Source organism: Pleurodeles waltl, chromosome 3_1, assembly GCF_031143425.1.
Source record: "Pleurodeles waltl isolate 20211129_DDA chromosome 3_1, aPleWal1.hap1.20221129, whole genome shotgun sequence".
NCBI lineage: Eukaryota > Metazoa > Chordata > Amphibia > Caudata > Salamandridae > Pleurodeles > Pleurodeles waltl.
Window position 1 is genome coordinate 805828192 of NC_090440.1, and position 25443 is coordinate 805853634.

Sequence of the window (25443 nt, forward strand, 5' to 3'; positions counted from 1 at the left end):
ATGATATGGGCTGTTTCTGGTACATTAGATGTATTGTCTGATTTACTTCTGGAGCCATATCACACAATGAAGTACCTAATGTTTGGTTTTATATTTGTTTTAACAGCTGCCAATATGAATCCCATCCAGATTCGGGAGATTCAGCACAGGGCGATGTATTACCGCCACATTCTGGATGTGGAGTCTGGGTTCCACAACATGGCAAGGCGTTAGTGCCATGAAAGAGCCTCCAGAGTGTGGAGGGCATTTGCCCAAGGGGGCCCTTTGGTGTCCACCACAGCCACCACCACTAGCACCACCACTACCACCCAGGTGGCACCAACCATAGCAGGCACCTTTGCTGGACCGTCAACCTCCACTGCTCCAGGACCTGTCACAGCACCACCTGCACCTCCTCCTACAGGCATGGCACCGACAAGGGGACATACATCTTCAACTGACACCCAGACCACCCCTGCTGCAGTCATTGACCTAGCAGATTTTCAGCGGATGCAAAGGAACTTGGACCGTATATTGAGGAAAATGACCAGGCTGCAGCAGGACATGGCACAAGTTAATAGGAGGGTTCGTGCCATAAGGAAGACCCTGCGGAGGGCAAACTTGTAAACATTTTACCCTCAGCCATGATTCCCTCCCCTCCCTCCTCTTTCCTGATTCTTTTCATTAGTGGGTTTAGGAGGCTTAGTGTTAGGTTGAAATTCACTGTTAGTTTAGTTAGTAGTAGTGGGTGGGGGGTGGATGTATGATACTTTTAATATCTGTTTTTTATTACGTGTGTGGGGGATGATGTTGGCGTTTAGGGGTTTTAAAAATAAAATAAATAAAAAAAATATATAAAATATAATAATACAAAAAAATATATATTTGTTTAGTATAAGATAGTATGTGTTTAGGTTAGTATATGTTGCCATCCATGTGTCCTGTCTTATAAGGGGGTGGGGGATTGAAGTTTAGTTTGTTTCATTAAATGTGATAAGTAAGTTCAGCTTAGGTTAGTTGGGCCAGTTGTATGTAATGTGTAGTTAGGATAGGTTAGGTTAGGGAAGGTGTTTCCCCTGGTTTTGGCTTCTGTTTTTACTGTTTAATAAATATTTAGGTAACCCTTTACAGTATGTGTCACATGCTTGGGGATCAGGGCCTTGGCATGGGTGAACAGTGTCTCTTTAGTATTAGCTTTTGTGTCCCATTCTGCAACCAAATCCAAATTGAGCTGTTACATTGACAGCTACACCAAAGCTACTTTGCTAAGATTCTGCCATCCACTGCACCCACCACTCAAGGTTACTATGTATCCCTAAGTGTTGTTAATTTTTGATGTATGTTTTCAATCTCACATACTTTGCTACTAGAATTAGTATTGAGGACACTGTGTTAAGTCTGCCAGCAGTCTGATGTCCAAGCGAATCCTTCTAAGGTGAGTGGTAGTATGCTCTCATGTAGTATGGTATACATAACTCACACCTATCATTGGTTACAACGTTCAGCCTGGTTACATATTTGTACGTACACTCATACACATGTTAGGTAAAATTTGGGTCAAATGTCACATACGTAAGTTTTGGCTTGAAGAAAAGGTTGAAGGCAATACTTTTTGGCTTAGACATTCCTTGAGGAAGCGTTATTCTGTCCAACACAGCATTATGGTGTATAGTTTCTATTTTCTTCAGAATTAACCCTCAGGAAAGGCAGATGATGGTACAATCCAGACCACTGTGCATAGTTATCAGCCAACATTCTTTCAGGTCAGTTGTATTGACAATCTATAATCATTGACCTGAGGTAAACATCACTGATGGCCATCACGGTTGACATGTCACATTACAAAGAGACAAAGGTGTTGTGTAAGTGCTATTTATTTGAAAGTGCTGTAGTGCTATATGTACATTGTGCATGATTGTGAGTCCATTAGTGTGACACCTTCCATTGTGAACCTACACAAGTGCAAAAGGACATGTCCTTGGACATGCTGGGAGGAAGTGTCAGACAGTGCAGAGGGACACGATTTGCCAATGAGTTAGTGAGAGACAATCACAGGGCAGGGTGACAAGATAAACAGTGGACTGAAGAACAGTGCTTGAGTGCAGTTGTTGCAAGACTGGCATGTTACAAAGCACAAGACCTTGGTTATAGGTGGCCATGTGGCAGGGACTAGTGCTACCGGGTACTCTTATGGGTGAAGGTGATCTGTTCAACGTCTTCATCTTCTGAGGTGTGTGTAGTCTCCTCTGCCCTTGGAGGTGGTGGTTGTGATGGGGCAACACACACCTCAGTGTTTGAAGACGTGGAGTCAGACATCCTGGTAGCTGCCAACTGTGGGGCTATTAAGGGCAGTACTGCAGCAAGGAGGAGATGCTGGTTCTTAAGTATAGCAGCCACATCACTGTGGTAGGCAGCCAGGTCGGCCCTGAGGGGTTCAATATTGCATTTGTGCAAGCGTTGACAGGATTGTTGTTGTAGGTGTAGTGTCAACTCTCTTACAGCTGTGCTGATTTCCTTCAACCTTTTTTCAAGTTCTTGCAAGATTGATGTTCGCCCTTGCATGGCTGCTGCCTGGTCTGCAGTTGACATCATGCACAAACGCACTCCCTCTAGGCTGGCTGCCATATTTTCCATCCCTACCCACACCTCCTTGGCCAGGGCCCGCTGTACTCCAACTACAGTTCTCTCAAAGCTGGTGACAGTGTCGTTAGAGTCCTCAGCTGGGTTGGAGCTGGCAGGTTGTACAATTTGGGTGGTGGGTGTGTCCTTTGTGATGGCTGCTACTTCTGTGCTCCTCCTTGTGACTGAAGGTGGGGTCTGGAGGGTCCCAAGGACATCTTGGAGGGTCTGCTGGGTGATATTTGTCAGCTCGTCATCCATGTCATCAGGGAAGTCGAGGTCAGGCATATCCACAGGAGAGCCATTGTCCTCTGCAATGAGATATGGTACAATTAGTGTGTCTGTGTTGTGGGATTTGTAATGTGACGTGTCTGCCTTCCTAATAGTTGCACAATGTGATCTTGGTTTCTGTTCATTGTTCCTGTCTTTCATGTTAGCATTCTCCCAGGCCTATGCCCCACCTGCATGTCACATGTATTGTGGTCAGTTTGGGGACTTGTTAGCATCACATCCTCTAGGTGTTGGTTCTGGCCAATTTGTGAATTGCCACCTTCTTGTCCTACCCAACCCTCCATCTACTTCAATTCTCAAGGTGTGGCCTTTCACTGGCTGTGGGTGTTCTGATGGCACTTGCACCACACTTAACATTCCGGAACTGACCCAGTCTCTGATAGTTCACATCCAGCTATATGTTGCTGAGACCTAGCATATACTATGTATTGCATTGGCATGGCACGATACGGGTGTCAGCATTGGTAGTGTGTACTGCTGATGTTGGGAAATGTGTGCTACATTGGATTGCACTGATGGTCCTAGCAGTGTTCCAGTTCCTCCTTTGACTGTGAGGGTGTATTTCACTAGCCAGTTACATATGTCCTCCCCCTCAATGCTGTTGTCTGAGCAGTATGACATTTGGGATGTTGCATGGTGTCATTGGAGCTATTGTGACCCAGGCACAGGGTTGACCCTGACATATGCAGCATGGGTATGACATTAGTGCTGTGTACCTCATAAAGTTTATGAAAATGGCAAATGTTTGTAGCAACTATGGACAATCACATTTGACAGGATTAGAACATTTGTATTGATTTCAGGGGATTGATAACGTTGTCATCCTGACCCCTCTAATTTGGGTGTGTTTGATCCATCAGGACGTTACTGCCATTAGCTACTTGACCTGCACACACAGCAGAGGTGGTAGTGGCAACTGTTGTCGGTGTTAAATTCCACTTGCAGATATGGCCTGAGACTGTTAATTGAGCCCTAGGTCATGGAGGGAGAATACCAGATGATGTGTGACAGCAGGCCAGTTTAACGTTGTACCCTACCCTCCTGGCCTGGCTTTACCTTTCCAGCATCCTTGGCATGGCAGCATACCCCCATGCAAAGGTTGTTGGTGTAGTGTAGTACTGTGACCCAGGTTTCCTCTGAATGGGCCATGCCCCCATACCTTGCCCCTTTACCCATGCCACTCCCTGAATATCATGACTTACACGCATTGTGTAGTAGGTATGCCCCCCCGCTTGCAGTTAACATTTGTGCATTTTGATTCCCCAAGCAACTTACCCTGCATCTGTGTTGTCTCCTGGTAGTTTGCGCCGTCCTATCCTTGAATCCCTGTGACGATCTACTCAGGGATGACGGCTGCCACCATCTCCTTCATGTGGTCCAGGGCCTCCTGCGGTGCTGGACTCCCACCTCCAGTCTGCAGTGCTGCCTTCCTGTTCCTGGCCATCTTTTCCTTGGTCCTGAGCTTGCAGTCATGCCAGCGTTTCTTGCACTCGATGACTGTTCTCCATACTTCTGCCACACTGTTTATCTTATCAACAATTTGTTGCCATATTGCCTCTCTCCTACTGATTGGCAACTTTGAGGTGACAAACCGTTGGTGCTGGTGTTCTGTCACCTCTTTCACCAGAAATTCCTGCTCCTCTGCACTGAAGCAACACTTTCTTTTCTTCTTCTCCCTCTCCTGGGTCTTCTGTGGGTCCTCCTGGCTGGTTCCTTGTCTGTTGTCATCTTCTTGGGGTCTGTCCAAGCATCTGGGATCCATTTTGGCTCTCCTCAGCACATTTTGCTGTGTTTGCGCTGCTTTTTGACGCTATTGTGTCAAAAAACATCGTGTATCCGGTTTGCGACGTCGTGAACCGTCTCACAGTCACTTTTGCTGCGTTAACTTCATTTTTCTTTACGACGTAACGCATTGGTTTGAGTAAAAAAAAAAAATCACACCAGTGGTTTGCGCCGCTGTGCGTCAAAGTATAAATGGCGTTAGCCGGCAGTAACATTTTTGACGCAAAACTGTGTCGCCGCAGCTTTGCGTCAAAAAGTATAATTATTGACCTAAGAGAGTAACTATCCCAAAAAGACTACCCAAACCCATTGTGGAAACTCCTTTAAAGCATATGTAGAGTAAGTTCCCCACTAAGGCTAAAAAGCTTAGCAAGCTCTGCCATGAGTTACACACACACACACCAAGGCACACACATTCCCCTCGCCAATAGAGGTAACCTTCAACACCAACATAATTGAACACAAAAGAATATGCATACAAACAAAATGTACAAGGAAAAAGAAGGACAAACAGGAAGCATTAATAGAACTATGGTCCATCTTTGAGGAAGCCAAGGTCCATAACATTGACCCATCATCGGCAAGCAAGGCATCCTCACCCACCATATGTAGGTAAAGAGCTACTCTCCCCAGTGCTTACTAACTCTGCATTAGGATACACCTATCCACCAGTCAAGGGAGCCCAAGGGGCCCCCATCGAACAGCACGCTGTTAGGTCTAGGCATGGCAGACTAACAAGCCAACAGGCTTCAACACTCCCTGCACCACCCCAGTCTAGCACTAGAGCATCCCAAAGCTCAACCCCCATCCATCACAGTCGACTGACTGAGCCTCAGAAGCTCAGAGGATACATGCCCCATTGGTTCCGGGGAGCGAACCAGAGTGAACAGGAGATTCATAGCAGTCTTGAACATGTGACAGGTAGCAAGACTGAGAGAAGGGGTCAGTCTTCCGGGATCTGGCGATGAGGAGGGAGCCACAGAGTATGCTGAGGTATACGAGAAAACCACAGAGAGTAAAACTGACAGCAGGTCCTCAATTAGAAGGGCAGCAGGTAGCACTGAGAAGGAGAGAGAGAGAGGGACAGAGCTCACTGGAGGCTCAGTGAGGGAGTAAAGCAGCGCACCCTCCACCTGAGGAGAACAGAGGACGGAACAGAGCCCCAGTCGTGGAGGAATCCAAGGTAGAATTCAAAGGGAAGCTTTCAAAAGGAACCACAACTCACCAGAGCACCAGCGAAGGAGAGGGACTGACCAGGAAATTAGAGACCAAGGTAGCTTGCTGCAAACCCAGCTTAGATACAGAAGAACCGAGGCATGAGGAACCAGATTAGTAGGGGCCATGCGCATAACCAGGGCCTGCATGGTGGTGTGGCTGCTGCTCTCAGATAAGGCCTATGGGAACATGGCCTCCTTCTATTTGCAGTAGAGACCAATGAGGGAGGACTGCCCCTCTTTCCGGGCATCAAGTGCTTCCTTCCATGCTGCTGAGAACTTTTGTGACTCCCAAGGGGCTAGTGCTTTGTGGTGTAGGTCTGGGAGCTTTACTCCACTGTATCAGTGTCTATCAACCGGATGGATTCAGTATGGGCAATATTGTGCCTGCAGCACACTCCAGAGGATTTGGGTGCAGTACTAGCAGGGCTCTACCCTGACTATTTTCTTCTGGTCCCTAGCCTCACCTGCTGTTTATGATGGAACACTTCAGCTCTCTGCTATCACTATTATTCTAATGGAGCATGTTGTGTGTTGGAAAGTAGCCTCTTTATAGCATGGTTACCCCCACTTTTGGCTTGTTTGTGAGTGTATGTCAGTGTGTTTTTACTGTGTCACTGGGATCCTGCTAGCCAGGACAACAGTACTCATAGATAAAAACCTATATGTCAGTGTGTTTTGCCTGCCTCACTGGGATCCTGCTAGCCAGGACCCCAGTGCTCATAGTTTGTGGCCTAATGTGTATGCCTGTGTAGTGCCTAACTGTGTCACTGAGGCTCTGCTAATCAGAACCTCAGGGCTTATGCTCTCTCTGCTTTTCAATTTGTCACTGTAGGTCAGTGACTTCATTTACCAATTTAAAATTGGCACACTGGACCCCCCTTATAAGTCCCTAGTATAAGGTACCTAGATGCCCAGGGCACTGGGTTTCCAGGAGATCCATGTGGGCTGCAGAATTTCTTTTGCCACCCATAGGGATCTCAGACAAACCCTTACACAGGACTAAATTACAAAGAAAGGGAGCACACTGCCTACACTCCAGCAACAAAGTCCAACCCCAATGCATCATGGTAAATGCAGTTGAATTCGTAGTCCATTCCGAAAGTAATAAAGTCTTTCACCTCTGTAGGCGCAGCAAGTGCTGTTTATCCCTGTACACATGTTTCTGGGTTTAGCCCATCATCAGCAGGGAGCAGCATGGTATAGGGGCTTGCTTGAAATGCCGCCAAATGTTTTCTCAGGTTTATGTACCTCTCATGGCGCACAGGTGCCTCCCAAGGCTCGTCAGCCGTGGCTCAAGGGAGCCGTCCAAAGAAAAAATTACAAAGAAAGGGAGCACACTGCCTACACTCCAGCAACAAAGTCCAACCCCAATGCATCATGGTAAATGCAGTTGAATTCGTAGTCCATTCCGAAAGTAATAAAGTCTTTCACCTCTGTAGGCGCAGCAAGTGCTGTTTATCCCTGTACACATGTTTCTGGGTTTAGCCCATCATCAGCAGGGAGCAGCATGGTATAGGGGCTTGCTTGAAATGCCGCCAAATGTTTTCTCAGGTTTATGTACCTCACATGGCGCACAGGTGCCTCCCAAGGCTCGTCAGCCGTGGCTCAAGGGAGCCGTCCAAAGAAAAAATTACAAAGAAAGGGAGCACACTGCCTACACTCCAGCAAAAAAGTCCAACCCCAATGCATCATGGTAAATGCAGTTGAATTCGTAGTCCATTCCGAAAGTAATAAAGTCTTTCACCTCTGTAGGCGCAGCAAGTGCTGTTTATCCCTGTACACATGTTTCTGGGTTTAGCCCATCATCAGCAGGGAGCAGCATGGTATAGGGGCTTGCTTGAAATGCCGCCAAATGTTTTCTCAGGTTTATGTACCTCTCATGGCGCACAGGTGCCTCCCAAGGCTCGTCAGCCGTGGCTCAAGGGAGCCGTCCAAAGAAAAAATTACAAAGAAAGGGAGCACACTGCCTACACTCCAGCAACAAAGTCCAACCCCAATGCATCATGGTAAATGCAGTTGAATTCGTAGTCCATTCCGAAAGTAATAAAGTCTTTCACCTCTGTAGGCGCAGCAAGTGCTGTTTATCCCTGTACACATGTTTCTGGGTTTAGCCCATCATCAGCAGGGAGCAGCATGGTATAGGGGCTTGCTTGAAATGCCGCCAAATGTTTTCTCAGGTTTATGTACCTCTCATGGCGCACAGGTGCCTCCCAAGGCTCGTCAGCCGTGGCTCAAGGGAGCCGTCCAAAGAAAAAATTACAAAGAAAGGGAGCACACTGCCTACACTCCAGCAAAAAAGTCCAACCCCAATGCATCATGGTAAATGCAGTTGAATTCGTAGTCCATTCCGAAAGTAATAAAGTCTTTCACCTCTGTAGGCGCAGCAACTGCTGTTTATCCCTGTACACATGTTTCTGGGTTTAGCCCATCATCAGCAGGGAGCAGCATGGTATAGGGGCTTGCTTGAAATGCCGCCAAATGTTTTCTCAGGTTTATGTACCTCTCATGGCGCACAGGTGCCTCCCAAGGCTCGTCAGCCGTGGCTCAAGGGAGCCGTCCAAAGAAAAAATTACAAAGAAAGGGAGCACACTGCCTACACTCCAGCAACAAAGTCCAACCCCAATGCATCATGGTAAATGCAGTTGAATTCGTAGTCCATTCCGAAAGTAATAAAGTCTTTCACCTCTGTAGGCGCAGCAAGTGCTGTTTATCCCTGTACACATGTTTCTGGGTTTAGCCCATCATCAGCAGGGAGCAGCATGGTATAGGGGCTTGCTTGAAATGCCGCCAAATGTTTTCTCAGGTTTATGTACCTCTCATGGCGCACAGGTGCCTCCCAAGGCTCGTCAGCCGTGGCTCAAGGGAGCCGTCCAAAGAAAAAATTACAAAGAAAGGGAGCACACTGCCTACACTCCAGCAACAAAGTCCAACCCCAATGCATCATCCCTTTCTTTGTAATTTTGTCTTTGGACGGCTCCCTTGAGCCACAGCTGACGAGCCTTGGGAGGCACCTGTGCGTCATGAGAGGTACATAAACCTGAGAAAACATTTGGCGGCATTTCAAGCAAGCCCCTATACCATGCTGCTCCCTGCTGATGATGGGCTAAACCCAGAAACACGTGTACAGGGATGAACAGCACTTGCTGCGCCTACAGAGGTGAAAGACTTTATTACTTTCGGAATGGACTACGAATTCGACTGCATTTACCATGATGCATTGGGGTTGGACTTTGTTGCTGGAGTGTAGGCAGTGTGCTCCCTTTCTTTGTAATTTTGTCTTTGGACGGCTCCCTTGAGCCACGGCTGACGAGCCTTGGGAGGCACCTGTGCGTCATGAGAGGTACATAAACCTGAGAAAACATTTGGCGGCATTTCAAGCAAGCCCCTATACCATGCTGCTCCCTGCTGATGATGGGCTAAACCCAGAAACACGTGTACAGGGATAAACAGCACTTGCTGCGCCTACAGAGGTGAAAGACTTTATTACTTTCGGAATGGACTACGAATTCGACTGCATTTACCATGATGCATTGGGGTTGGACTTTGTTGCTGGAGTGTAGGCAGTGTGCTCCCTTTCTTTGTAATTTTGTCTTTGGACGGCTCCCTTGAGCCACGGCTGACGAGCCTTGGGAGGCACCTGTGCGTCATGAGAGGTACAGAAACCTGAGAAAACATTTGGCGGCATTTCAAGCAAGCCCCTATACCATGCTGCTCCCTGCTGATGATGGGCTAAACCCAGAAACACGTGTACAGGGATAAACAGCACTTGCTGCGCCTACAGAGGTGAAAGACTTTATTACTTTCGGAATGGACTACGAATTCGACTGCATTTACCATGATGCATTGGGGTTGGACTTTGTTGCTGGAGTGTAGGCAGTGTGCTCCCTTTCTTTGTAATTTTGTCCTTACACAGGACTGCCATTGCAGCCTGCGTGAAATAGTGCATACACTATTTCACAGCCATTTTCACTGCACTTCAGTAACTTATAAGTCACCTATATGTCAAACCTTCACTTGCTGAAGGTTGGGTGCAAAGTTACTAAGTGTGAGGGCACCCTTACACTAGCAAAGGTGTCCCCACATAGTTCAGGACCATTTCCCTGGACTTTGTGAGTGTGGGGACGCCATTACACGCGTGCACTACATATAGGTCAATACCTATATGTAGCTTCACAATGGTAATTCTGAATATGGCCATGTAACATGTCTAAGATCATGGAATTGTCCCCCCATTCCAAATCTGGTATTGGGGAGCCAATTCCATGCATCCTGGGGGCTCCACTATTGACCCCCAGTACTGCCAAACCAGCTCTTTGAGGCTTGCACTGCAGGTACAGATGCTGCTACCTCACAGACAGGGTTCTGCCCTCCTGAGGTCTGGGCAGCCCAGTCCCAGGAAGGCAGAACAAAGTATTTCCTCTGAGAGCAGGGTGTTACACCCTCTCCCTTTGGAAATAGGTGTTACCGGCTGGGGAGGGGTAGCCTCCCCCAGCCTCTGGAAATGCTTTGAAGGGCACAGATGGTGCCCTCCTTGCATAAACCAGTCTACACCGGTTCAGGGACCCCTTCTCCCCTGCTCTGGTGGGAAACTGGACAAAGGAAAGGGGAGTGACTGCTCCCCCTGTCCATCACCACCCCAGGGGTCATGCCCAGAGATCATCCAGTGTGTCCCAGACTTCAGCCATCTTGCTTTGCAAGGTGTGGGGGCACTCTGGAGGTCTGTGAGTGGCCAGTGCCAGCAGGTGACGTCAGAGACTCCCCCTGATAGGTCCATACCTGATAAGGTAGCCAGTCCCCTTCTCAGGGCTATTTATGGTCTCTCCTGTGGGTTCTCTTCAGATTCTGCTTGCAAGTTTCCTTCAGGAATCCTCTGCAACCACTACTTCATCCTCTGACCTCGGATCAACTGCAGCCTGCTCCAAGAAATGCTGTAACTGCAACAAAGTGTCTACAAGAGACACTTTTCTTCAGCAACCTCAGCTCCAAGTCAGCAACTGCAACAGTTTCCATGGTGTGCATGCTCTGGGGGCTCCCTGTCTTCATCCTGCACCAGAAGAACCAAAGAAATCTCCTGTGGAGTGATGAAATCACTCCCCTACTCCAAGCAGGCACCTTCCAAGGCAACGACCGGTACCCTGGGACTCCTCTCACAGCAACGAGCATGCTCCTAAGGACACAGAGGGTGGACATCATCGACATAGACTGTCCTGAGGTCCTGCTGACACAATTTAGAGGAGGTAAGACCTTGCCTTCCCAAGAGCGATGGTACCCCTAAGTTTTGTGTCTTCTTCACCTCCTGAGGCCTCTGTACACTCGTTACAAAAATCCTTCATGCACAGCCTGGCCCAGGTCCCCAGCACTCCACCCTGCAACGCTCAGCTCACTGAGTTGTTCTCCGGTGGTGTGAGACCTTCTTTTGTTGTGCTGCATCAACTGCATTTTGCACCTCTTTTGAACCCAGATCCTGCAGCTTCTGGGGATGCTGACTGGCATCCTGAGGGCTCTCTAAAGTGCTGTAGCCAAGGCTTGTTGGCGCCTTAAAACACGAAATCTCATCTGTAACAATTTTCACGCCGTGGGACATCTTTTGCATCATGCAGGAATCAGTTGGCATCTTCCTAGGGTGCATTTCTGCAGTCTTCTACTAACCGGGACTCTTCTTTTGCATTCTGGGTTGGCAGGGGCTTCTGTCCTTCCTGGAACTTCTTTCGACTTCTGGACTTGGTCCCCTTCCTTTGCAGGTCTTCAGGTCCAATAATCCAGCAGTTGTTCTTTGCAGACCTGCTTGCTGCTGCAAAATCCCAAAAACGAGGTGTAGTGTGTCCTAAGGAAACTTGCAGTACTTTACTCCTGCTTTTCTAGGCTCTGGGGCGGGGTGATTTACTTACCTTTACTATATTCTTACTCTCCCAGCGATTCTGCACACACTGCACTTGTCTAGGGGGGAATTTGTGATTTACATTCCACTTTTTCAGTATATGGTTTGTGTTGCCCCTTGTCCTATTTTCTCCCATTGCATTCTATAGGATTTCCTACTGTTTGCATTGTTCTATGACTATTTACTTGTCTAATGTTGGTGTCTAGTGTATATATTGTGTATAATACTTACCTACAGAAGGAGTATTGTCTCTAAGATATTTTTGGTACTGTGTCACCCAAATAAATACCTTTATTTTTTTTTAACACTGAGTTGCTCATTATGAACACGCCGGTAACAACTGCCGTGTTCATGCTGGTGGTCAAAACACTGACCGCCAGCGTCCCCAGATCCCCACCAGCCAAATAATGAACTTTTCTGTGGGCCGGCAGGCAGAAACATTGTTTCCGCCTGCCGGCCCACAGAAAGGCCTGGCCGGGACATTGACGGCAGCTCCACATGGAGCCGCTGCCAATGCCTCTGTGCGGCTGGTGCAGCTGCACCCGTCGTGAAGATCACTGCCCGAAAATCAGGCAGTGACCTGCGCGACGGGGCACTGCACCGGGGCCCCTGCACTGCCCATGCAAAGTGCATGGGCAGTGCAGGGGCACCCCCTCTGCCATCCTTTTCCTGGTGGGATAACCCGACACTGAAAGGTTGGTGGATCAGGAAACATTATCCAAGGGGTAGCGCAGCTACCCTGTCGGATGCTGTTTCCACTCACCGCCAGGCTGGCTGATTGCGGAAGCCTGGCGGTGATCGGCAGCCCTCACCATGTTCATTATGCGGTGGGTTGGTCCGTCATGCCGGCTCGCGGTTTCAGCCGCCCACGCCAGCATGGCAGGCCAACCCGCCGTGTTCATAATGAGCACCTGAGTATTGTCTTTACTTGTGTATAAGTACTGTGTAACTATACGTGATATTGCATGAGGTTTGCATGTCTCCTAGTTCAGCCTAAGCTGCTCTGCTATAGCTACCTCTATCGGCCTAAGCTGCAAGAACACTACTACATTCACTAACAAGGGATAACTGGACCTAATGTAAGGTGTACGTACCCAAGGTACCTACTACAGACCAGGCCAGCCTCCTACATTGTGTGCTCTTGCTTCTCCATGGGCTAACTCCCCTCCTCTCTTCTCTCTTTCATTGGGGATTGAGACTGTCTGGAGATGGATTACATAGGCATTAATAAAGGGGACACCCCCATGTACCCCTTTTCACATTCTCCACGTACAACCTGCTACAGCCAGTCCTTCTCTCTGGCCTGTGTAAGCTACATGGCAGCAAGAGTAGTCATCACTGGATCCCCAGCGGTTGATGGCTCAGACAGTTTTTTGCAATCATGCACAGGAGCTTTCTCTGACATACCATATGAGGCCTAATGACTCCAGGGCTGCTATCTGAGTGAAGTTGGGGACACCCAAGAACGGAGGGGTTTATGGGGCCTGGAAGTGATGAGGAGCCTCATGGACCACCTACAGCCAGTTGGACTAACTTCACAACCATCCTCTTATCCCTCATGATGTTGAACAAGCCACCTTAAATCTTATTCGAAATTGAATGCTCTGCATTCACAGGACCCCACCAAGGATATACTTCTGAAAGAGATTACGTCCAGCAGTGCAACTTAGTCAGCGATGGATTCCAAGGATACAGACATAACAGCTGAAGTGAAATCAATGCATTAGGAGGTCTCCACTTTTGAAGTGTGATTAGATAAGGAGGCCTAGAAGCTCAAATGGGTTGAATCTCATTTCGAGACCCATGTGATTCCCTCTCCTTACTTTACATGGCAGGTGTACCTTACCATTGTATCCCACACCTCAGTCACCTCTTCTTATGGGCTTGAATGGGCTTTTCAAATAACTGGTATTAATTATCATTTAGCTCTACCTACCTACTTTCCATTGGTGCAGGATCCCCATTGAGTTGGTTTGCATTGCACTCCCATAGAGTAGAGCCCCATTAGTCCCTTAGGAATCCTTGAAGCCAGTCCTCCTTGAGGAGGCTACTCATCCTGACATTTAAACTTCATGGTCAGGGAATGTGCTGTGATGTCAATACCCCTGTCATTCATCACTTAGGTGGTCATTACAACCCTGGCGGACGGTGTTAAAGAGGCGGTAAGACCGCAAACAGGCCGGCGGACAAAAAAAGAGAATTATGACCCTGACGGGAGCCACCAACAAAGACAGCCACTTTAACACACCGCCCGTCACGGCGGTACAGACAAGCAGCGCGGCGGTCACCGCCAACAGACAGGCGGAACACAATGTATCGCCCATAGTATCACAACCTGCTAATCTGCCACCTTTTCCGGGGCGGATTCACCGTGGATAAAAACACGGCGGAAACAGCTTTGGCAATGGGAAAACGCTCACCTGAACACATCCCACGAGGAACGAGGACTCCATGGACCCAGAACTCCAAATACTCCCTGCCCTTGTCTTTTTGCTCCTCTATGACCATCATCTACGTAGGCGCCGAAGACAACGGTGAGTACTGCACCTACGACATGGGGGAGGGGGAGGCAAAAGTTAGGGGGACACCCACCAAACACCCACCCACCCCCACCACCAACCTCGCATTATACAACATACACACCAAAGCATTCACAAAAATTACAGTAACAACCTACAATCCCCTCGGAAGAATGAAAAGACAAAGCGAAATTCGGTCAAACATTGTAATGTGGCAATATACATGTCATACAAAAATATACAGATATATATGAAAATCAGTCATAATTATATACAGTACGAGAAGTAGTGCAGATTTGTACACAACAATGTCCGTGCACCAACAGTCCAAAAATGCATGGGCGAGGCCCACAAAGGATACCTGACCACAATCGGAGAGAACACTGCCGGGGCATCAGATAGAAATACTACAGGCACCTCAGGGGGAAGGGAAAGGGGGGCACCTCAGCCGGATGACTGCAAAGCCAGATCCACGACGGGTCTCCATGCCCATTTATGTATCCTGGGGAGTGCAAAGCCACAGTCTCTCAAGTCTCTACAGTGGGTGGGGTGCCCACTGTGCCATCCTGGGGAGTGCAAAGCCACAGTCTCTCCCGTCTCTCCAGTGGGTGGTTTGCCCACTGCTTTATCCTGGGGAGTGCAAAGCCACAGTCTCTCAAGTCTTTCCAGTGGGTGGGGTGCCCACTGTGCCATCCTGGGGAGTGCAAAGCCACAGTCTCTCAAGTAGATGCAGGTCTCCACTGGTACTGGGGGGGACTGGTGCCCAGACTGGATGAGTCTCCCCGTGAAAGTTCCTGTCCTGTCACTGTCCCAGCTGCACATGGGATAAGGATGCCTGATGTGGCGGTCTAATCATTCCTACCCGGTGCTTGCCCTGTTCCGCGGAGCTTCGACATGGCGGTTCAGGACTGTTCAGCGGTGCTTTGCCATGGCGGTCTTTGCCCTGTTCAGCGGTGCTTTGCCATGGCGGTCATTGCCCTGTTCATGCAGTGCTTTGCCATGGCAGTCTTTGCCCTGTTCAGCGGTGCTTTGCCATGGCGGTCTTTGCCCTGTTCAGCGGTGCTTTGCCATGGCGGTCTTTGCCCTGTTCGGCGGTGCTTCGACATGTTCAGGACTGTTCAGCGGTGCTTTGCCATGGCGGTTCTGGTACGGACATTGGTGTGTGGCATGACGTTCCCCACACTGGGCATTGGTGTGTGGCATGACGTACCATCATAGCCCACCTGGGCTGTGGCAGCCGGGGCCCTCCTGGGCTGTGACTCCGGCGGTGGCGGTGGTCTCCTGACCAGTGACGATACTTGTGCCCTCCTGGGCTGTGACTCCGGCGGTGGTCTCCTGACCACTGACGATACTTGGGCCCTCCTGGGCAATGACTCTGGCGGTGGTCTCCTGACCAGTGACAATACTTGTGCCCTCCTGGGCTGTGACTCTGGTGGTGGTCTCCTGACCAGTGACGATACTTGGGCCCTCCTGGGCAATGACTCTGGCGGTGGTCTCCTGACCAGTGACGATACTTGGGCCCTCCTGGGCTGTGACCCTGGCGGTGGTCTCTGGACCTGTGACAATACTTGGGCACTCCTGGGCAATGATTCTGGCGGTGGTCTCCTGACCAGTGACGATACTTGTGCCCTCCTGGGCTGTGACTGTGGCAGTGGTCTCCTGACCAGTGACGATACTTGGGCCCTCCTGGGCAATGACTCTGGCGTGGTCTCCTGACCAGTGACGATACTTGTGCCCTCCTGGGCTGTGACTCTGGCGGTGGTCTCCTGACCAGTGACGATACTTGGGCCCTCTTGGGCAATGACTCTGGCGGTGGTCTCTGGACCAGTGACGACGGTGCTGGCAGTTGTGTCTAGACCGCCGGAAATGATGGCGCACTTCTCCGCCGTGACACTCACAACAGGCTGGGCAGACTTCCTCTGGCTCTTCCCCACCTTTGGTGGAGTCACAGCTGACTCTCCAATCCCCTTGGAACTCATGTGAGTTGTTTTCCCACCAAGAGTCTTCACACGGTCCCGTCGTCCACTTTCCAATTTTAGAGCCTTTACAGGGGGTGGGCTGCCAGTGCCTTGGCTCCAGGTCATACTGCCTGCCCTGGTGACCGGAGCACTCCACAAACCTTGAACAGGCACCACTGGTAATGGAGGCTTCTTGGCTGAGGCGCTACGACGGGACTGATGAATTGGAGGGGGGGGGTTGGGGGCAAAAAGGTCAACTTTACAGAGGGACAGTTTCTGACGAACACTGGGATGGGTAGTTGGAGGGGGCCTGGGAGTGGAGGAAGAGGAGGTGGTTGTAGGAGGTGTCACTTTAGGTGTTTTGGGTGCAGGTGCAGGTACTGGAGGCTGTCGCGAGGTGGATGGATGTTGGGTGAGTGATTGCCGGCGTTTGTGTACTTTGGGAGGGGGCATCACAGACACACTGGGAGAGGACACAGAGGACGTGTAAATGGGAGTGGAGGTGGTGAGTGCAGGTGAGCGGGGTGTGGTGCTGGGTGTTCTGGTGCGAGTCCTGGTGCCTGTAGATGTAGTGCATGCAGGTGAGAGTGTAGACGAGACTGGGAGGGAGGAGGGAGACGATGAGGAGGGGGACACAGTGGAGGCAGTGGATGTTGCTGTGTCTGTATGTGGGTGATGCTTGTGTGAGTGCCTGTGGGATGTGTGGTGCCTATGTTTGCTTGAGCTACCTGTGTGTGCTGACTTGTATGCATGCTGGTCTGTAGGTGTGCTTGGGATGGGCTGGGGTAAAGGAGATTGGGTCTGGGTGGAGGAGGTTGGAGGGGGGAGGCCAGACACAGGGACAATGGCTGCCATCAGTGCTGAGGCCAGAGATTGCAGGGTTCGCTAAAGGACAGACTGACCAGAATGAATGCCCTCCAGGAATTCATTACCGTGTTGCAACTCTCGTTCTACACCCTGGATGGCATTAACAATGGTAGACTGCCCAACAGTGAGTGACCTGAGGAGGTCAATGGCCTCCTCACTGAGGGCAGCAGGGGTGACTGGGGCAGGGCCTGAGGTGCCTGGCGCGAAGGTGATGCCCACCCTCCTGGGTGAGCGGGAACGGGGCGAACACTGAGGGGCTGCTGGGAGGGCGGAGCTGATAGGGGAGGTGGCGGCTGTAACTGTAGAAGTGGGGCGCACAGATGGTGCCGCCACCACAAGGGAGCCCCCATCGGCGGACGAGTCCGTGTCGCTGCTTGGTGATCCAGTGGCCGACGTGAAGCTCCCCTCGCCCTCCGTCCCACTGGTGCATTCAGAGTCCGTGGTCTGGCCCTCCATGGCCATGTGGGATGCAGCTCCCTCGTGCGCCGGTGCCACTGTACCTCCGCCTGATGATGCTGATGTACAAAAGGACAGGGAGAGCAGAAAAAGGGGGGGAGACAGAAGAAAGAGAGTTTTAGTGCATGGCATACCGCTACCGTTGGCGGACAAGACAGACACAGCAGCCCCCTGCATTACGCCGTGCTCCTGCCCTCTGCACATGCAATTCCTGGGATATGGCCTACATGGCAATGGTGGACATCTGCGCACATGGATGCCACAGGGACAACTATACCTCGACTTGGCACTCTGCTGAGGTGGGGTAGAGTGCCACATGGCCTACATTACGGAGGGGCCTTGCCTACCGAACTCGCCCTGGCCTAGGGACACCCACAGCCCACCTCCCCCACCCAGACACCTCCACTGCGCGCAAAGTCCGCAGAATGAGAGTGTACTCACCCCCTTGTGTCTGCTGTGATGCCCTCAAGTGCACATCCAACTCCGGGTAGGCCACCGCCAGGATCCAGAACATCAGGGGGGTCATGGTGCGACGGGCACCCCTCCCACGTTGGGAGGCCATCCCCAGCTGAGCCTCCGCCGTCTTCTTGCTGCAGTGGCGAATGTCCTCCCATCTCTTACGGCAGTGGGTGCCCTGTCTCTGGTGGGCCCCCAGGGTCCGGACCTCCTTGGCGATGGCACGCCACATGTCCCTCTTCTGGTGGGCGCTGACGTACATGACATGCACAAGGAAAGAGCAACAGTCATTAACAACTGCACCGTCGTTGTGACTAGCCCCCCTTCCTACTCTGGCCATGTGGGCCATTCATTCCCATGCATTAATGTACTATGAACTCTGCCCCCTTCCCTCTTCCAACCAGCCATCTCCACCCAGGCCTAGCCCATCCCACGTGCTCCCTGTGTACTAACCTGTTGGTCTGGAGGATCACTGAGTAGCGTGTACTGGGGGAGGACCCCGTCTACCAGTTTCTCCAACTCCTGTGCAGTGAAGGCAGGGGCCCTTTCCCCAGACGCAGCAGCCATCGTCGCTTCCAGACCGAGGTCACAGCAGCACTTTCAGTGTAGGTCCTCTCCTGTCGAAGGTCAGGTATCTACTGATTGAACAGATAGAAAATGGCGGTGACGTCCGCGGCAGTGACATCCGCGGCGCTGCGCATCATCACCGCCGGTGGACCTGTTCATTGGCCCCTGGGACCCATAGGGTCCAAAGTTAACCAATGCAGCATTGCGCCGCGGTCTACGACCGCCTACCGCGACTGTGTGCAATGCCCGCGCTGTTACCCCACAATCCCATTGTCCCAGTTTAGAGGTCAGGCAGCCGCCATTTCAGGGGCCCACATGGCTTAATTTACCTCTGCGTCACACATAGCTAGGCCTACACTCAACACACATACAGGAAGGGTTCTGTGAGTGGTGTAGTCTTGTGTGTAACTGTGGGTACATACCTGGAGGAATAATGACTGATTCTTCGCTGTTGTCCTTCATAGGCACCGTCAGCTGGGACAGTTGAGAAGATGGCGGAATCCTCCGGTGTACCGACCGCTGGTGGACCTGTTGACAATGGAAGAGCGACATGTCATCGTCACCTACCGGTTTGACCGTGCCACAATCCAGGAACTATGTACCCAGTTGGAGCCAGACCTGATGTCACCAATCCGCCATCCGACTGGAATCCCCCCTGACGTGCAGGTGCTGTCAGTGCTCCATTTCCTTGCAAGTGTGTCTTTTCAGACAACAGTGGCCATGGCATCAGGGATGTCCCAGCCTATGTTTTCCAACGTGTTGTTCAGAGTGCTGTCTGCCCTGCTGAAACACGTACGGAGATACATCATTTTCCCTGAGGTGGCAGATTTGCCTACAGTAAAAGGTGACTTCTATGCCCTTGGACATATCCCCAACATCATAGGTGCCATTGATGGCACCCATGTAGCTCTGGTCCCCCCCCCACAGGAGTGAACAGGTGTATAGGAACAGGAAGAGTTATCATTCAATGGATGTCCAGATGGTATGTTTGGCAGACCAGTACATCTCGCAGGTAAATGCTATGTTCCCAGGCTCAGTGCATGACGCCTACATCCTGCGAAATAGCAGCATCCCTGATATGATGGGTCTACTCCAGAGGCACCGTGTATGGCTATTGGGGGACTCTGGTTACGCCAACCTTTCCTGGCTATTGACCCCAGTGAGGAATCCCAGGACCAGGGCAGAGGAACGCTACAATGAGGCCCATGGGCGGACTAGGAGGGTGATCGAACGCACCTTCGGCCTCCTGAAGGCCAGGTTCAGGTGCCTCCATATGACAGGTGGTTCCCTATTCTACTCACCAAGGAAGGTGTGCGAGATCATCATCGCCTGCTCCATGCTCCATAATTTGTCTTTGCGACGCCAGGTTCCTTTTCTGCAGGAGGATGATCCAGATGACGGTGTTGTTGCAGCTGTGGAGCCTGTGGACAGTGATGAGGAGGAAGTCATTACATTGACTTTCACACGTCTACCTCTATCCGGTTTGTCGATTTCAAACACTATTTGGTAACTGAGTTGTACCTTTCCATTACAGTTTCACAGGTGTGGTTACCAACGTGTCATCTGCTTGCATCCTTCAAGGACTTGTGATGTGTGACATAGGTATGTTAGCCTTACAATGGGAAACGCATTATGACACTGTCATTGATAATACATAATTAGTAAATCACAGACTGACTCAAGATTGTTTTGTGTTTCAAGGGTGTTTATTGAAGTGATCAGAAATGTGAGGGGGTTGTAAAAAGAGGATGGGTGATGGCGTAGGAATGTCCATGGCAGAGTCCAGTCTATTAGTCTCACAGATGCACTGCCCATCTGGGCATAGGAAGTGGAGCTGGGGCAGTTTAACTATGGACAGGGTAACAAGGTGGTACAGTGGGAGGACAAACAGGGTGGTCTCATTTCCTGGCGGGGGTCTTGCCATCTTGCTCTGTCCTGTTCCTGGATCTCAGGGAGCGCTTGCGTGGTGGTTGTCCGTCTGCAGGGGGTGGGGTGCTGGTGTGTTGGTCCTGTGGCGGGGTGTCCTATCCACTAGCGCCGGCGGAGGTGGTGGGCAGTTCATCGTCCTGGCTAGTGTCAGGGGCCCCTTGGAGTGCCACGGTGTCCCTCATGGTGTTCTGTATGTCCTTCAGCACCCCTACGATGGTGCCCAAGGCGGAGCTGATGGTCCTGAGCTCCTCCCTGAACCCCAAATAATGTTCCTCCTGCAGGCGCAGGGTCTCCTGAAACTTGGCCAGGACCGTCGCCATCGTCTCCTGGGAGTGGTGGTAGGCTCCCATGATGGAGGAGACGGCCTCGTGGAGAGTGGGTTCCCTTGGCCTGTCCGCCCCGTCGCACAGCAGCCCTCCCAGTTCCCCTGTGTTCCTGTGCCTCCGTCCCCTGGACCGTGTGCCCACTACCACTGCCCCCAGTTGTTGTTGGGGTGGTGGGTTATCATGGGTTCACTGTAGTGGTGGACACACCGCTCATTGACCTGTCCTGGGTAGGGAGGTTTGGGCCCGCTGGGTGGGTGCTGTGCTGGTGTTACCAGAGGGTGGAAGGTCAGTGTTGGGCTGTGCCTGTGCAAGGGGAACCGACTGTCCCGAGGCCCACGATGGTCCGGGCTGGTAATCAGGATCCAGTAGGGCAGAGCTGCTATCGTCACTGTGGGCCTCTTCTGGGGGTGCAGTGGTGTTGTCTGGACCCTCTGGTGTGGTGACGTTCCTTCGGGTTCCTGCAGGGGCATAAGAGCTTGATTATTGCATGTGTGTGTGATGGTGTGCAATGGGTGGGTGTCTGTGTATTCCAGTGCAAGCATTCCTGTGTGGGGTCTTGTGTGATGATGGTTAGGGGGTTGTTCTGGGTATGTGCAGTGAGCATGCTTTAGTGAGGGGTGACCATGCTTAGTTGTGTCATGCAGGGCTTGGTGTTGGGATGTGTGGTTTGTGTTATTAGTACATTAGTGAGGAGTTGAAGTGATAGGGGAGGGTGTGAGGGTGGGGATGTGTGATAGCATGCAGGTAGGGTGGGGATCTGATAGTTAAGATTTGACTTACCAGTGTCCCATCCTCTACCGACTCCTCCGAGGCCCTCTGGATGCATGATGGTCAAGACTTGCTCCTCCCATGTTGTTAGTTGTGGGGGAGGAGGTGGGGATCCGCCGTCAGTCCGCTGCACCGCTATGTTGTGCCTGGAGACCGTTGAACGCACCTTCCCCTGTAGGTCGTTCCACCTCTTCCTGATGTCCTCCCTATTTCTTGGGTGCTGTCCCACGGCGTTGACCCTGTCCTCTATTCTGCGCCATAGCTCCATCTTCCTGGCTATTGATGTGTGCTGTACCTGTGAGCCAAATAGCTGTGGCTCTACCCGGATGATTTCCTCCACCATGACCCTGAGCTCCTCCTCGGAGAAGCGGGGGTGTCTTTGGCGTGACATGGGGTGGTGTGTGTGATGTGTGGGGTGGTGTATGTGGTGATGAGTGTGGTGATGTGTAGTGGTGTGTGGTGTTTGGTACGTGGATGATGTGTGGGTGATGGTGTTGTGTGCCTCTGTGTGATGGGGTTGTCTATTCTGTGCTCTCTCTCTGGCCTTCATTCGTGATTTTTCCGTCGTAGTGGTTTGTGGGTGATGTGGGTGTGTGTTTTATATTGTAATGGGTGTGTGGGAGTGGTGTGTGTATGTGTCTCAGGTGTGTGTATTTGGAATTGTCCAATGTGGCGGTGTTTTGGAGATGTGTGTGTATTTTGAGCGCGGCGGTGTGTACCGCCAATGGAATACCGCGGTTGAAAGACTGGCGCGTGGATTCGTGTGTCGTGATAGTGTGGGCGTATTTCTGTTGGCGTGGAGGTGGAGGTTTTGTTTTCGCAAGTTTATCACTGACCTTTGGTGTGGCGGAGTTGTGTGGGTGTCTGAATTTTGGCGGATTCTGAGATGTGGGTCATAATAGCTGTGGCGGTTTACCGCGGCCACAGCGGGGTATTGGCGGTCTTCTGCACAGTTGTAAGCGCCTTTTACCGCCAATGTTGTAATGACCCCCTTAGAATGTTAATAGGCTGTCACATTACATCAAGCACAAAAATATCTTGCCTTATCTCCATGTAAAAAGTATTGATATAGTCCTCCTACAAGAAACTCACCTCACTCCTCATGTTGAAACAGGAGTGGGTAGGCTTGTTTATCAGTAGCAGTATGCTGGTAGATGCTAATGGTGAGTTGTCTCCATTCTGCAGCCCTTTGAAGAGATGATAAGTAGCCATCCTGTGTCACTGTAGACACCCATGCAGACTCCTTAAAACGTAGACATATGAGTCTTTGCTGAGATACAGATACTGAATAAAACAGTAGCAGGTGACTCAATTTATGCCTCTAACACAGATCAGACTCAATTCTTTTTTAACCTTTTAGACTCTCTGCTGCTTTCTGCCATGTAACCCTTATTTTAGGAGGGGTTGGATCTTAGCCTTGGACCCAGTTCTGAACAGAATCAGCACATTTGATGTCCATCATGGCATTGACCTATGGTGGCTGCCACTGAACAGGGATGATGTGAATAAAAAGAAGAAAAAAAAGAAAACCCACTTACCTGATTTGTATGGAGACAGGTTTTCTCTTCTCTGTCCTCATCCTCTTCTGGGAAGCACACAAGCTCCCAGGCTCCCCTGAGCCAATCATGACGCTGCTCCTGGGTGTGCAATAGCGTGTGGAGAAATGCAAAGTGCGCCCAACAGAGCCGGCCAAACAGACATGCTCACTTATGGTGCACAAACTACTCCTCCTCGAGCCCGCCCTGCCCTTAACTGGCTCCATATAAAAATAAAATGATAATAACGCTTCGTTATTATCATTTTATTTTTTACTTATGCTAAAAGCACATGTGTGATACTCCTCTGCCTTAGCAGAGGAGCCACCGCTGACAGTGACAGAGCTCTTCACAGAGACCCTCTGTTGGACCACAATCACCTTGATGTGTAGCATGTGTAACACCCTACTGACAAAGACTTCAACTTCCACTTCTGTCACATGGCACCATGTCACGCATTGAATATGTTCTTCTTCACGGTCAGCTACTATTGGATCTTTAGGATCATAGCCCTGTCCTGTTGGATTTATTGGCACCCCCACTTCGCAGGTGGGAAGAGAAGGCCTTCACATATAGGCAGCAAAATTGACATCTTCTGCAGCATATGTCTCAGATAATGAGGGCTCTTTGAATTCCTGCAGTACATGTATGTGGCCTTTAAAGCTACCTTGAGGGGTATGCTGATGAGTTGCTCAGCAGTGGCAAAACAGAAACTGCATGATGAGGGTTTGTGACCTCAGCACCTGCTACAAAACCAGGCCATCCCCAGCCTTCTAGAGAGGGCTGGAAGTAGCTCAGCAATGCGTGAATATGTTTGTCACTGAAACAGCAGAGGAGGCACTGGTACAATTACAGTGGAGATTATATTACTATGGCTAGAAAACACGATGTCTGCTGGCTGCACAGTTACAGCAGCGGGAACCCCAGAACATTGTGCCGGCATTTCGAGATGAGAAAGGTGTCTTGTTTACTCATGAGCAATGAGTCTTGCTTACTAACTGGCTAGCCATAGTGGATTGTTTTGCCGCCTTTCATTCATCCCTTCATGCCTTGGAGTCCCAGGCAACATCAGACCACACTTATGCCTTTCTAAATCCATTGAGTCTACCACCCCTTAATGAGGAGGATAGGGCTTACCTCGAAGGAGATTTCAATGAGAAGGAGGTCACTGAAGTTATCTAAGTTTTCCCTTCCTGTAAGTCCCTAGAAGAAGATGGCTTCCCAAGCAAAGCTTAAAAGATGGGTAAGATTGGGCTTATGCTGCTCTTAAACACTTAATGAGGTGGCAGTGGCCTTTGCCTCCCTGGGAGCCATCTCCAACAAATCTACTATCCTACGTCCCCATAAAGAATATAAAGATCCATTGGAATGTGCAAGTTACCATCCCATTTCACTCCCTAATGTTGACTTGAAAATCATTGCCACAATGCTCATGACCCCCTTACGCAAGGCAATCCCTCAACTTATACACAAATCCCAGTAGGTTTCATGCCATGGTGCTACTCCAATCTTTGTACTTTTGCTCACATGTTATGGCGTGTGAAGTGGTGGCTCTGAGGAGAAACTAACTCTTTGCTTGGATGTCGAAAAGGCATTTGACCCAGTCGAATGGTCCTATTTATTCACAGTGATGGCTGTAGTTGGAGGGACAATTTTATAGCGAGGGTCTGACTTTTACTGATTCCTCCTCAGCAGATGCCAACTGTGGAGATTTAATGTTTTGGGAGTTCTCAATTCAATGGGGCACAAGACAGAGGTGTCCCCATTTTCCAATCCTCTTTCTCCTTGCATAGGAGCCCGCTCTTTGACCATTTATCTCTTGCTGGATGGCATACGAATGGGGGACAGCATGATCAAATGTCTCTGTTTTATGCAGAAAATGAAATCCTGCTCCTTCTAGCTCATCCTGTATCATCCATAGAAGCTGTTATGTCCATCATTCTTGATTTTGCTACTGTATCTGGTTATAAGATTAACTGGTCTAAATACAAGACTCTACCTCTTTCTAGGGTGACCACCAGTGTCTGCACAGGAGCCTATGACATGAAGCGTGTGCCTAAAGGACTTCAATATCTGGGCATTTACATTAACAGAAGGCTGGTGAACAGGGTGCAGGATAATCTCCTATCTCTTGTGGAGCATTCCAAAATGGATTTCCTAAAGGGAAAGCATTTGAATCTATCCCTTTGGGGAAGAGTCTAGATAGTTTAGTTTAGTTTAGTTTAATGAATTTTTAGAGTGCATGGCTACCCGAAGGCTTCCCAGCACTGAAGGTAGACCATAAACTCAGCAAAAC